General features: G+C 38.2%; 1 protein-coding gene and 1 pseudogene across 3 annotated transcripts in view; one reads left to right on the plus strand and one right to left on the minus strand.

Annotated features, from left to right (window-relative positions):
• The window catches only part of FANCC (FA complementation group C), a 314,032-nt gene that overhangs the window by 240,553 nt on the left and 57,698 nt on the right, over positions 1-15,781 (minus strand). The window lies entirely within an intron of this gene.
• Positions 5,304-6,979, plus strand: LOC114512518 (annotated as a pseudogene).

The following is a 15,781-nucleotide window of genomic DNA, read 5'->3' on the forward strand; positions in this document are numbered from 1 at the left end:
ATCTCTTATTCAGCTCAAGCACATTATTTACATTTTCACCTCACTTCATTTTTCAATATTTAAAAGTAGTGCTACTTGGAGCCAATACAAACACAACTGCAGGCACTAACACAACTGCAGTTAACACTTAGGTGTTTGGAAACAACTGAATTTTTTAAATTACCACCAAATGAAAAATAAAAGGTAAAATTGTTGTAGAGAGCCATGGCATCCTAATAAATCCCACCTGCTTAATCCCACTCATCTTTTTGGGCTGCCAGCCTCAGAAGAAGTTTAAATGACTGTATGTTCGGGGTCACTGAACTAACACAGAAAAGCATTTTTGTGGTTAACTTCTAGTACTATGTAAAACCAAATATCTCACTTTATTTCCTTTAAACTCTCAGCCAACATGACTTCCAGTTTAAGATGGCACAATAAATTCACTCTTTAATGGATCCTCTCTACTCCAAACAAGCAGCAACAAGAGAGGAAACATAAGAAAACTAAAAGGATGAAGGCAGGCTCAAAAATAATATAAGCATTTCTGTGCAATAGATATGGGGCAGAAACATAAAGAAGTTAAGTCCTCGAAGTTAAAGCCTTGAGTGTCCTAAGGTCAAGATCCAAAAATAGGCACCAAAATTGGAAGTATGAGTCCTACAAGGTTTTGAGACTAAATATAACCCACAAAGGACAAAGTGAGTCCTAGCGTCACTGCTTGAAGGCAGGGTCAAATGTGATAATTGGAGGAGGGCTCTCCAATTCCTAAAAGAATGTTGGCAGCTCTTGGTTTCATATGAAGATGTGGCCTTGGAAGAAGAGTAAGACACAGGCCATCCAGTGATCAGAAACTCAATGAACCAGCCTGAATGCCTGAGTAACTAAACCACCACTGCAGTTCTGGACTAGGGTTCCATGTAAGCCAGAGAGACAACTATAAAATTGCTAAACAGGGACAGTGAGCAGAAAGGGAGAAAGAGTGATGGAAAATAAATGAATAAATGAAAATTAAAAAAAAAAATCTTATTCAAAACCAAAGTTCTAAAGTATATAAAGAAATCTAATGCTAATACAGGCAAATAACAAAATCAGCCATCAGACCACTAACTTACTTCAGATGAAATGAATATTATAAAATAATCCAACAAAGTATATTCAGAACATTTTTTTAAAATGTATTTTATTGATTATGCTATTACAGCTGTCTTGTTTTCCCCCCTTCACTCCCCTCCACGCTGCACACCCCCTCCCACCCATATTCCCCCTCTTTAGTTCACGTCCATGTGTCATACGTATAAGTTCTTTGGCTTCTCCATTTCCCATACTATTCTTACCCTCCCCCTGTCTATTTTCTACCTACTATCTATGCTACTTATTCTCTGTACCTTTTGGCCCTCTCACTGCTCCCACTCCCCTGTTGCTAACCCTCCATGTGATCTCCATTTCTGTGGTTCAGTTCCTGTCCTAGTTGGTTGCTTAGTTTGTTTTTGTTTTTGTTTTAGGTGTGGTTGTTAATAATTGTGAGTTTGCTGTCATTTTACTGTACATCTTTTTTATCTTCTTTTTCTTAGATAAGTGCCTTTAACATTTCACACAATAAGGGTTTGGTGATGATGAACTCCTTGAACTTGACCTTGACCTTATCTGAGAAGTATTTTATCTTCCCTTTCATTCTAAATGAAAGCTTTGCTGGATAGAGCAATATTGGATGCAGGTCCTTGCCTTTCATGACTTGGAATACTTCTTTCCAGCCTCTTCTTGCCTGCAAGGTCTCTTTTCAGAAATCAGCTCACAGACTGATGGAAATTCCTTTGTAGGTTACTGTCTCTTTATCTCTTGCTGCTTCTAGGATTCTCTCCTTATATTTAATCTTGGGTAATATAATTATGATGTGCCTTGGTATGTTCCTCCTTGGGTCCAACTTCTTTGGGACTCTCTGGGCCTCCTGGACTTCCTAGAAGTCTATTTCCTTTGCCAGATTGGGGAAGTTCTCTTTATTATTTGTTCAAATAACTTTTCCACTTGTTGTTCTTCCTCTTCTCCTTCTGGTATCCCTATAATTCAGATGTTGGAACGTTTAAAGATGTCCTGGAAGTTCCTAAGCTTCTCCTCATGTTTTTGAATTCTTGTTTCTTAATTCTTTTCTGATAGGATGTTTCTTTCTTCCTTCTGGTCCACACCATAGATTTGAAACCCAGTTTCCTTCCCATCACTATTGACTCCCTGTACATTTTCCTTTATTTCAGTTAGCGTAGCCTTCATTTTTTCATCTAATTTGCAACCAAATTCAACCAATTCTGTGATTATCCTGATCACCAGTGTTTTGAACGGTGCATCTGGTAGGTTGGCTACCTCTTCATCGCTTAGTTGTATTTTCTCTGGAGCTTTGATCTGTTCTTTTGTCTGGGCCCTTTTTTTGTGTGTCTTGACGCACCTGTTACGTAGTGAGGGGTGGGGCCTTAGGTGTTCACCCAGGTGGGGCAACCCAGTCACTGGGTTGAGACTCTGTTTGTGGGGCAGGGGTTCGAGAGGGAACAGTGGTGCTTGCTCTGCTCTCTGCTGGATTTCAGTCACTTTCCCAGCTTCCCCCAAGCAAATTGTGCCCTTCTGGTGCTGATTCCCATGTGGATGGGTTTGTGTATATTCTAGGACCTTGGGGGTCTCTCTAATGAACTCTCTTGTGAAGCTGGGAGTTTCTCCCAGCACGTCAACCCCCACAGATGTTTTCAATCTGTGTTTTGAGGCTTTATTTCCCTGTGCTGGAGCCCTAGGTTGTGTGGTCTGTCTTGATCCCCAGTTTCATCTGGTTTATCTGTGTGTGAGTGTGGGACTTCCCGGTCGGCCAGCTGCCTTGCCCGCCCCCTCCACAATCTGCTGCTTCACTAGGTCCGCCAGCTGCTGCCTTGCCAAGAGCTCTCTCCGCCCAGCCTCCCAGCTCCACCCCTCCTACTGGTCTGGATGAATGTTTCTTCTTTAATTTCTTGGTTGTCAGACTTCCATACAGTTCAATTTTCTGTCAGTACTGGTTGTTTTTTGTTTTTAAATGATTGTTGTCCTTCTTTTGGTTGTGCAGAGCAACCAAAAGAGGAGGCACAGTGTGTCTACCTTCACCTCCATCTTGGCCGGAAGTCCTCAGGTTATTCAGGTAATTTTAAATGGCTTAGAAATTATAAAACAAAAAGACAAAATTAAAATAAGAGATGTTTAAAAAAGAATCAATTGGAAATTATGTAAATAAAGAGTAGTCACTAACATTAAAAACTCAGTACACAGTTCTGGCTGGCGTAGCTCAGTGGATTGAGCGTGGGCTGTGAACCAAAGTGTCGCAGGTTCGATTCCCAGTCAGGATACATGCCTGGGTTGCGGGCCATGACCCCCCAGCAACCGCGCACATTGACGTTTCTCTCTCTATCTCCCTCCCTTCCCTATCTAAAAAAATAAATTAATTAATTTAAAAAAACCTCAGTACACAAGGTACTTTATTAGAGTGGATAGAGCTGAAGTAAGAAGCAGTAAATATAAAGCTAACACTTAGGAATTCACTAGGATTGCAACTCAGAATAAAAAGAAAAATATGAAAGAGTAGTTAAGAAACATGAAGAACGGCTCCGCAAACATCTAAAAGGCATTAGAGCAAAAGAAACTGAAGAGGTTGGAAAAGAAGCAGTATTTAAAGAGATGAAACTAAGAATATTTAAAGAAACTAAGAATGTTCAAGAAATACATGTTTTCAGATTAAAAGTACATTCTAAATACTAAGAAAGATAAATAAATAAGCAGATAATTAAATCAATTTTTAAAATCCACACAAACTAAAAATATTAATTATAAAAAAATTTTCAAAAGCTACCAGAGAACACCCTGAACACACACTGGATCTGTTGGGTCACAGGGCCCTAGAAAAGGCTGGCTGCCAGCACAGCGGCTGGACCAGCAAGCTCACTGAGCCCTGGCAGCCTTCAGAGACAATAGGGAATCAGGAGCTCAGACAATCACACCCAGGCTGACACAGAATCCCATAGGCATTTTGCCTCTTCCTTAATGGTACAAGGTAAAGCAACTATCTTTCAAAATAGAGACAATCCTAAGAAAGTTTCTGAAAAAGGGGACCCCTAAATGTTTCTGGCAACTTCTGGCAACAAGAGATCTGTCCTCCCTCGAATGGGTGTTCAGGTCTTGGCTTTAAATTTCTCCTTTTCCACCAGCACCAAATGTGAACTTTACTGGATGCCTTTGTTCACCAACTTCAGACAGCGAAACTCATTACGTAGTAAAAGAAGTGAGCAAAGGGGCTGATGCCAACAGCGTTCACTGTCTGCTACAATTTTTACTAGGTGCTATTTGAACTCAAAATTTTTCATCTATATTCCTCCATCACTTACAATTTCTCTACCACATGTTATTTCATTCTACTGCATCTTCTCTGAAGCTAAAGGAAAAGAAAATAAAAAGAAATGAGAATAATAGCTTGAGTTATTATGGAAAGAAACTTGATTTAGAGGATCACAGATGATTTGCAATGGGGGAAATATGGTCTCTGGTAACACACAACACAAATATTGTTCAGATAAAGACTAAAGCTACAATTTTTAAAAAGTTGAGTAAACCTCTCATTTAGTTTTCCTTGGAAAGCAGAGCTCAAACAAGCTTGAAAAGGTAAAGACCAGAATTCTCCCCATTTCCAGACAGAAAAACCTCTCAACAAAACCACCCAGATGATGCTATCCAAACTGTGTGCTTTGCAGTTATCCAAGGGGATCAACAGGGAAACAGGCCCTAGAACTAGCCACCAGTTTCAAAACCTTTCTAAAAACAGTCATGTTATGGCACAAGAGCACCACCTACTGTAATAGTTCCAAGGGACATTTTAGTCCATTTACTGAAAAACGGCTATATACCTACCTCTACCCAACTGATAACCTTGGCTCCAGAAAAATGACTGAGGGGATGGACTTCAAATCTTTTCAACCTAATTGGTTGTTTCTTTCTCTTTTAAAACTAGGGCTTTTGCCAATACCTCCTGAGAATAAAACAGCACTCCTCCTTGCTTCCCCCATTTTTGCTTTAATAACCACAGTAAAATAAGTCTTGCTACTGCTAACATCCTCTTTCCTTCCTATGCACCTTCAGCTATCCTAGTGACTACTGCTATATCTAGAGCTCTTTCCCTCCCTATTTTCAAATGGGCAGAGAAAAACTCAAGGGGAGAAGCTGTAGTAGTTCTCATGGGTCTGGGAAGAATATGACTAAGGCCAAATTTTAAGCCCTACAATGCACAATATTAAGATTGGGGAATAGTGCTTTTGCAAACACCTTTCGAGATGAAATACAACAGTCCTCCTCCCCCCAAGAAGTTTAAAATGAATACAGAGGATCTAGACCAGCAAAGTTGAGGCCAAATGAACTACTAGCAAAACAGAATAAAGAAGAAAATAACATGGGCAGAGACAATTCATAGGATATTTTAAGTAATATCACTGTAGAGCTCATTGTTTTGCTATGCTGTATAGACACAAATACAACTAAGGCTATGACAAAAATAGTGTTCTTTTTGGATCCCCCTTCTCAGCTTTCATGAAGCTTCTAGGTATTGCCAATTATAAAAACCCTGACAGGCTCACTCAAACAATTCATATAAATTCTAGCCTGAGATGTCATTTAGTTTTGTTCTATTTTACTGGTTTGGTGGGGGCACTCTATTTATGAGCCATTGTATGTATAACCTTTACTGTGTCTTAGTCATGATGAAAAAGCAGCAGCTTATATTTATTCCCAATCACACTGCACACCCTCTCATCCAGAACTAGTCAGGGTTTCCATTACAGAAAGAGCACTCACATGAAAACAGAGAAGAGATCCTCTACACAGCACAGTAAGGGAAGAAATAACATGTATCCCCCAAATATCAGTCATCTGATGCCTGTAAAAATATAAATTTGTTAACTTGGAAATTATAAAATCTTCAAAACAATAAATGCGTCAGTATTCTATTTCAATTACTTCACGGGAAAAGAAAAATGATACTTTAGAAAAATTTCAAAGTGCTCTAGTGCATAAACCTCAAGGAAAATGTGCAAAAAGTAGAACATGGTGTTTGCTAATGCCCTTGGGAGAGGAGAACAACGGCAGTATTACAGGGAGGGTGAGTCCCGCTGAATGTGAAAACCTCTGGGGGCAGATTTGTTGAAAAAGAATGAGGTTAGCATTGAGTCTGTTAAAAAGTTTGTTGAGACCCCTGGACAAAAGTACAAGGACATAGATCTGCTAACACTTTTCAAGGAAGATTACTTTGCAGAAAGAAAGAAAAGAAAGCAAAATAAAGTTTAAGGTAAATATGAGCTAAACAAGAGCAAGAAGAAAAACAAAAGCTAGCAGAAAATGCTGAAGTCAAATCTTTAGAAGAAAAGACTGGCTGCTTGCTAAAATTTTCGGGGGACCTAGATGATCAGACCTGTAGAAAAGATCTGTACATCCTTTTCTCAAATCATAGTGGAATAAAAGGATAGACTCTGTCACAGGAGCAAAAGTGGGAATAAACTCTATTTAAAGAAAAAGCTAAGGAAGCACTGGATAAAGCCAAAGATGCAAATAATAGTAACCTACAACTGAAGAACAAAGCAATGACACAGGAAGTACCACATGGATATGTGGAAAAAGAAGCATTGAAAAAATCACAGATCAACAAGAATCCCTAAACAAACAGAAGTCAAAGGGCCAGGGATTTAAAGTGAAAGGAAAGGGAAATAAAGCTGCCCAGACTGGGTCTGCTAAAGGAAAAACTAGTTTCAGGGCAAGAAAACTAAATTTGATAGTGATGATGAACATAATGAAAATGGTGCATCTGGACCAGTAAAAAGAGCAAGAGAAAAAACAGGCAAAGAAGAGCCTGCAACAAAACAGCAGAAAACACAAAATGGTGCTGGAGACCAGTAGTTTAGTCAACACTTTTTTATTCATCTTAATTGGGTTTTCAGCTGCTTTTGTCTTTGAAGGCTTTCAAAAAGAAAATCGAATTAGGTCCATTTCAATGCCCACCTGTAAAAAAGGAATTTTTTTTGTTGTTTAGCTTGCCTTTTTTTCTTATCCAAATGAGGATTTTTTTTGATGTACACTGTTATGTTATTTCAGATCATTCAAATATCAAAGAAAAGATTCTTGTACTAAATTGCTTTTGTAATATGAGAATTTATTAGTACAAACGAATAAAATGTACTATATAAGAAGAGCAAGAAAAAAAAGAAAAAGAATGAGGTTATACAGAGACAAATTCTAAGATAAAGAGCAACTGACTAATCAACTAAAGCAGAAAAAGACCCAACCTGGGATTAATAGGCCCATAGAACTTTTTTTAAATGCATAATAAATTGAGTTTTGGTTGTCACAATATAAAAGACTATAATGTTAGATCTAAAAGGGGTCTAGCAAAAATTTAGTAAGTCTGCTAAATTTGACCCAATTTTGGTCCTCTCTAGAATTTCAGGTGAAGTGGACATTTGCAGTTAACCTCTTCACCGTCCATTTTCTACCTTCTTCTTTCTTATCAAGACCAAAATTTCCAAGCGAGCAGACTTTGATGAGACAAGAACAGGCTCTAACTGGGTTAAAACAGTGGTTCTCATTCAGGGGCATCCCTGGCCCTCCAAAGTTTGACATTTTTGGATGTCATGAAGTGAGGACTGTGCTGCTGGCATCTAATGGGTAGAGACCAAGGGCTGCTGAACATCCTACAAAGCACAGGACTGTCCCCCACTATCAAAAATTATCTGGTCCAGCCCTGGCTGGCGTAGCTCAGTGGATTGAGCGTGGGCTGGGAACCAAAGTGTCCCAGGTTCGATCCCCAGCCAGGGTACATTCCTAGGTTGCAGGCCATAACCCCCAGCAACCGCACATTGATGTCTGTCTGTCTGTCTGTCTCTCTCTCCACCCCCCTTCCTTCCCTCCCTAAAAATAAATAAATAAAATCTTTAAAAAAAAATTATCTGGTCCTTAATGTTACTTCCTCACCCATGCTAGACCACTCTGTCCACTCACTCAGGAGCTACTGGAAAAAGACTCTCCTTGTCATATGTGAAGAAACAAAAGCTCTAGTTGCTGCTGGAAGCCAGCCTTAGGATGAAGTGTGGAAGGCAAACAGAGTTCAGGTGATGACTTCTTGCCATAAGGGCTCTTAAAAAGATATACCATTTTTGGACAATAACTCATTTTCCCCCCTCATTAAATGGGGAAAATGTTCTTTTCACCACATAGCACACTAAGTAAATCACATAATATTTCATATTATGGTTTCAGTTAAAGAACAGACTCACTAATGTACTCAATACAGCAGCTTCTTGTCAAGAACATCATATGAAACAAAAAGACTTAAAATGGTTCTAACATCCCACCTAATCCATTAGTAGGCTAAATGGTGTCCCCCCAAATATATGCCATACCCTAATCCCAATAACCTGTGCTTGGTACCTTAAGTGTAAATTCATATTCATTTCATATAGCAAAGGAAGTGATTAAGTTAAGGATCTTGAGAAGATATACTTATCCTGGATTATTAGGGCAGGTCATAAATGCAATCCTATATTTCCTTGTAAGAGAGGGGGCAGGAGTTTAGGGACAGATACATGGAGGAGGAGACACTGTGAAAACAGGCCACAGGTGATGTGGCCACAAGCTCAGGAATGCCATGCTGGCAGCCATCAGAACTGAAAGAGGAAAGAACTAGTTTTTGTCCTAGAGTCCCCCAGAGGGGACTCAGCCTTGCCAGGTTTTTGACTTCCAGCTCCAGAACTCTAGTCAAAGAGAATAAACTTTTGTTGTTTTAAACCATCAAGTTTGCAATAACGTGTTATAGCAGCCTTAGAAAACTAATACAGCATCCTTCAAGAAGATATATAAATTATAGACTACAAGAAGGGAAGCAAATTGACATCTTGCTTTTGTGGGGGAAGGGACCCAAAGATTCATCTTCTACAAAGCCCAAAGGGAAAAAATGGTCACTAAGTACTTCAGATATTGAATGCATGCTCTCCATCATCCTCCCAAGAAAGACTCCTTCCCTTCTCCAACCCCACATCCTGTCAAGCTTTCCCCTTCTTTACGGAGGCAACAAAGCAACCTTTTATTATATTTTATGTACAAACTGTATTTATTAATTTTCCAATTGCTGTTTATGACTTACATAAAAATGTTTTCATTTCTCAATAATAAATTTTTCTATTTGTGGAAAATGGGTGGGTATCTTGGGTTGGGATAAAACAGATCATAACTTTTCCTATCAAAATTAATAGAAATATTTTTTTCTTTACTTTTTACTTAGTGACAGCATCTATAGAAATAAATTAAAGTCATTAAGTGAAAAATAAGTATATTTATTTCATTTATAACAAGTGTGTGGTAAGTAGTTTTATTTCTTTGACCCTCATCATTAATGCATTGTCAAGAATATCATATGGAAGAAAAAGATTCCTAAAATGGTTCAAACCTTCCATTTCATCAATACTAGTCTAAATGGTATCCCCCACCATGTCTTAATCCCTGGAACCTATTAATATTACCCTCAAGGAGTGCAAGAGGTATAGGTTGGAAATCAATGATCCAGCCCAACCCTTTCATTTCATAGAGTAGGGAAGAGGGTGCAGAGGAATGAAGTACTTTTTTTAGACCATGCATGTAGTTAGAATCCCAACAAGAACAGAGTCTAGGTCTCCTAGCTACTAGTTCAGTTTTCTACCTGAGGTTATGAGAAGGGTTAATGAGTTAATGAATGTTACTGAGTTAATGAATGCCTATAGGTGAAGAAAACATCGACCAACTAAAAGCTACCTCAACTTACACTTATTCTGCACTGATAATCAGACCTCGGTTTTCTACCTTTTTGTGTCTTGCAACCCAGAGTCTTCAAGACCTTAATTACATAAAACTCTGTTATACTAGATTCTACTTGTACTATATATCAGTTGCTGACCAAAAACAAATACAACTAGCTCAAATCAAATGGGGGCGGGGGTGGACCAGTTGCTATGAAAAGGCTACAACGAAAAGACCTCATGAATACTCAAGGAAAGAAAACACAGTTTAGCTACCAAATAAAAACTGTAACTAGAAGTTCCTGCCCCCATCTCATGAGTCTCCACATGTCTGCGACACTCTACAGCTTCTTTCTATAGACCAGCTTTCTCTGTTGTTTTCCTCTCCCTAGCCTGAACATGGTTTTTATGGTGTGGTTAAGAACCTGGTCACAACACAACATGATCTTTCAGCCCAAAGATTCATTATCACCTAATGAACTCAGTATCTCAAGGTTACCATTCTCAGGAAAGAGAATCTAATTGGCTCTAGACAATAGAGTCTCCACATTGATTTCTACTGAGTGAACTCTTCATCCTACAAAGATTGGTGGTCTGTTCTGGGCCAATTCCTCAAGAAGGGGTGCAGCAAAGAGAAAATGATCAGCATGCCCATTAAGGTACTCAAGAGTATTTTAATATATAGCCTTTTAGTAAAGGATACCCAGGAAGATTATGTACATGAGATCTATGGAAAATATAACCATTACCTGCAAGAGATCAGAAACCATTTTTATTTTATTTATTTATTTTTAAATATTTTATTTATTTATTTTTAGATAGAGGGGGAGAGAAGGAGAAAGAGAGGGAGAGAAACATCATTGTGTGGTTACTCTCACACGCCCCCAACTGGGGACCTGGCCCATAACCCAGGCATGTGCCCTGACTGGGATTCGAACCAGCAACCCTTTGTTTTACAGGCCCATGCTCAATCCACTGAGCTACACCAGCCAGGGCCAGGAACCATTTTTAAATTTTCTTCCATCGCTGTGGGTCTAGAGCAAAACCTTACTACTTGTTATCAGATTTTATCTCTTGCCCAGAATTATCTTTGATTAGCAGACCACTGAGGAAATTTCAGGAAATAAAAGAATATCTCTTATTTTTTCATGATATGGTCACTGACTTGTCATTATTTGGAGAAAAGGGAGGAAAGGAACAAACAAAAGTTATCACCAGTCCTTATATAAGTAGAATTTCTCTGAATTATATACCATGGTCAAAGTACAGTTCAACAGTTTAGCACAGGCATAGAATTCTAACAGAACTGCTACATCAAGTAATTTTCTTTTAAATAAAAAAAGCGGATAAGGATGAATAGACAGAGCACAAAGGTTGTTAGGGCAGTGAAACAACTCTGTATGATATTATTATGGTGGATACATGTAATTACACACTTCTCTCAACCCATAAAATGTACCACATCAAGGGGGTACACAATGAACTCTGGATGATTATGATATATCAGTGTAGACTCATCAATTATAACAAATGTACAATTCTTATACAGGGTATTGATAGGGTGAGGTTGTACATGTGTTGGGGAAAGGGACATAGGGGAGTTGGATACTTTCCACTCCATTTTGCTATGAAGCTAAAACTGCTCTTTTAAAAAGTCTATTTAAAATAAAAAAGGCCATGGTGACAGGAGCAACCTTGACCTAACAAAACTAAAACCTATTCTAGACACTCTGAGCATAAGGATCAGAAACAGCAGGAACACAGTGAGAAAGGCGAGAATGGATCTCAATTACATCTGGCAGCAGCCGCAGCCCTCACACACTACATAATAAAATCAATCAGTTCCCTGAGTTACAATTTCATAAATTTAGACAGCCAGATGCTTGGTTTCTCCAGACAGAGAAGATAATTCCTGTTGGTTGTATATGAGGTATTATCTGCTTCCAAGTCTAGTATGTGAACTCCTCAACCACCAGGAAATTAAATACAAAGCTTTTATTGGGTCTCCCCCTAACTCTACCCCCAAGATAATATTCATTTCCAATGTCAACTAAGAATTTCATAGGGGAGATCTCCTTTTACATCTATGAAGTTTTTTTGTTGCAGGGTTTGTTTGTTCTTGAAGAAGTTTTCGACTCAACTTAGACTGCAGGATATTCTAACAGTACCATGTGGCTTCTGGCATTAATTCCATGGGCCAGCTTTCCTCTAAACCTTTCCTCTTACAGATGCTCTTCTTCCTGTCACAGGGAGCCTGGTCTTTCTGTTTCCCTCCCCTCCCTCATTTCAAGACCACTCATTAGGGGCAAGGTAATCTCAAGAACAGCTTGATTATATATGTATGTATGTGCCTATCCTAAATCTTAATAAAGTGCTACAGCTCATTCCTTGTCATACTCCAAGAATTGTATTTTTAGTCTGGTAATTCTCAAAAGGTTTAACCCCATCCATTTGGTAGGACCTCAAAAAATAATCAAAGAACAAGTAAGTATGAGTCCTTTTGCCCACAAACTGTGGGTAAAGATCTTGAAAGTTCTCCTACTAGCTTAAAGAGCATAATTGTGACCTTAGATAAATTAAAGTTTTGAGAAAAAACTAGTCCACATATAATTACTTTGTCTATGTTTCCTTCTTTATTCTATGCCTCCTTCCTTATAGTACAGATCCTTTAAGCATTTGGGAAGAAAGGTGTTATGAAAGTACAAAATGTTTACATGGTATTTCCTGGATTTTACCCTTCATCTACCAAGCCATACTTTCATTTATCTAAAAAACAATTCCCAAGTACTAGTTCTTAAAGATATTACAGGGACTCCACAATCAAAGGATTCAGAATTCAAGTGAGGTTTCTAACTGTATGCTATGTGCACTGTAACTTGTTAAAGATTCTAACATTCTTTAGAACATTCACGTGGTCTTTCAACATTCACGTGGTCATTCAACAAACATTCATTAAGCACCTACTGTTTGCCAGGCACTGTGCCAGAGATTAGTGATAAAATGTCGACCCCAAGCCTCAAGGAGCTTTAGTCTAGAGAGTGTTTTTCAAATTGCAAGTTGTGAAATAAATTACATGGTGGCAACCAAGCATTCTTTTTTTAATGAAGTAAGATAGAATGGAAAATATAGTATATTATACAAAGAAAGAGGAGGTGCTGCTTAGTAAAACTTCTGTAAAAAATAATAAATTGGACTAGACAAAGACTCCATTTAGTTTTTTCTGTAAAATAAATGACATATCTTTCATTTTCACAAATAACTTCATGGATTTGGACATTTTGAGTATGTCAGCTATTTCCCACATGGTATAACATTGATTATTCTTAATTGATATTTTGATTTGATCCCTACCAACTTCACCTGGTCTACGCAACCGTGGAGCGTCGTCCAGTGAGAAATCTCCAGCAGAAACTTTGCAAACCACTTTTGACATGTTCAGTCAGTCACAACACCTTCTCCGTACACTGCACAAATCTTTTTTTGCATTTCACTTTTACATTTTACCTTTCTTGAAATAATAAAGCATAATATACTGAAAATGTTGCATATTTTCCTCCATCTTCAATTTAAAATGGCTACACAAAAATTCACCAGTTTTGATTTTTCTCATGCTTCTATGACAGCTGTCACAATACAGTATAACAACATTGTTTCAAATGGAGTTAAAGACAACTAAGCACTACTAAAGCCATATTACAGAAAAAAAAACAAACTTTTTGGCCAATGCAATATAAGTGTGTTCTAAATAGGATTTAAAATATACTTTTTATTATAGAACACAGTCAAAACGTTTTAGCCCTGGCTGGTGTGGCTCAGTGGATTGAGCACCAGCCTGTAAATCAAAAGGTCTCCAGTTCGCTTCCAGGTCAGAGCACATGGCTGGGCTGCAGGCTAGGTCCCCAGTTGGGGGCATGCAAGGGGCAATTGGTTGATGTTTCTCTTGAATATTGATGTTTCTCTCCCTCTTTTTCTCCCTCCCTTCTTCTCTCTCTAAAAATAAATAAGTAAATATTTTTTAAAAAAACATTTTAAGCCCTGGCTGGCGTAGCTCAGTGGATAGAGCGCGGGCTGCGAACCAAAGTGTCGCAGGTTCGATTCCCAGCCAGGGTACATGCCTGGGTTGCAGGCCATAACCCCCAGCAACCGCACATTGATGTTTCTCTCTCTCTCTCTCTCTCTCTCCCTTCCCTCCCTTCCCTCTCTAAAAATAAATAAATAAAATCTTTAAAAAAAAAAAAAAAAAACATTTTAGAAACCCCTGCTTTAGGAAAAGAAATATATTACACAAGAAATGATAATAAAATATAAAGAGTGATATAAAAGAATGAGTGAACGATACTACGGAAACATCAAAGAACATTACCAAAACTTTTTTGAGCCTAAACACATTATCACTTCACACTAGTTAAAAAACCTATGAAAGAGAGGAGGGACTTCCAGAATGACAAAGTGAGGGGCTTAGCTGATGTGCTCCCAGTGAAAGTGGTGAAAATTATTAAAATGATAATCATATAAAGTCTCTGGAAATGCTCCCAAGAGCAAAGATCAAATGAAAATATCTACTCATGAAACTTTGGTAAGAAAGGAGAGATGGTATCTGAACCACCACCACTCCCTACCTCCCTCCTCTCAACTAGGCAAAGCAAGACTCCACTGCAGCAATTAGTAGAGCTTAAAAGCTGGGTGTGGCCAGAGAAAAAAAATGAAAAGGCCACCGAAGCTGGCACCCACAGGTTTAGTTGCAGGTGATTGGGCAGAGTGCACGTAAGAATGTTCGAAAAGAGAGCCAGAGTGTATAAAGCCTGGAGGAAAGAAAACGGTTGGTATGTTCTAGGGATCAAAGAGAAACAAGTGTGATGGAGCCACTAAAATAAAGGGAAAGATTTCTTTGTAATCGCAATCTTCATTAAATCTGTGAAATGAATACAGCACCTATCCCAGAATGAAGGGTCATGAGAACTGCTAGAGCATTACTTAACAACTAAGAGACACTTAAATATTTGTTTCATAAATAAATGAACAAAGCCAATGTATGAGTAGTTTTTTTGTTCAGAAGCTATGATATAAAAAAGCCAAGATGTGATGGATTGCACTGATGTTCTCTTGCTCTAAGGATTAGCGATTCACAGAATCTCACGGTCACTGAAGGGCAGAGTCAGGGAAACGAAGTATGGGTTAAGAGCTGATTTGCTGAGGTGTAAGCTGTGGTCCTAATGCAATTTAACAGAACTTGACGTTTTTCTGAATTCCACTGTTTCCTCTATGACTTCTGGTGTTGGCATAGAAAGAGTTGAAGAGAGCCCTACCAGTATCACTATCAGTCCAGACTGACAATGGGCATATCCAAAGCTGCTGAGAAGCAACATCAGAGGCTTAACACCATGGGAAAGGAAACACACAAGCCAGTCTAAAGAAATAAAAAAGCAAATAAACATAATAAGCACCAGAAGGAGGAGGGCAAGAGAAAGGATATCTAGTTTCCAGAGTTGCTACATTATATTATCTAAAATATTTCCAACAAAGAAAATATGAGGCATGCAAACAAACAAGATAGTATGACCCATACACAACAATAAAAGCAGGCAACAGAAACTTCTTGTGAGAACAACCAGATTTCTCATAAAAATATTTCAAAGTAACTATTATAAACATGTTCTTAGAACTGAAGAAAACAATGACTAAAGAAATGAAGAATGGAATGAAGATAATGTGTTGCATCAGTAAAGAGACAAGCTATAAAAAAGAAACAAATTGTAATTCAGAGTTGAAAAATACAATAACGGAGCATGTGGGGAACTCACTAGAGTGGCTCAATAGTAGACATGAACTGATAGAAGAAAGAATAAGCAAACTTAAGATAGATAGATAGATAGATAGATATCAAGGCAAAACAAAAACAGAGCAAAAAAAATATGAAGAATGAAGACATAGCCTCAGAGAAATGTGAGGTAACATTAAGTGTACTAACACATTTATAATGGAAATTTTTAATTTGCCAT

This window comes from Phyllostomus discolor, chromosome 3 (assembly GCF_004126475.2).
Source record: "Phyllostomus discolor isolate MPI-MPIP mPhyDis1 chromosome 3, mPhyDis1.pri.v3, whole genome shotgun sequence".
NCBI lineage: Eukaryota > Metazoa > Chordata > Mammalia > Chiroptera > Phyllostomidae > Phyllostomus > Phyllostomus discolor.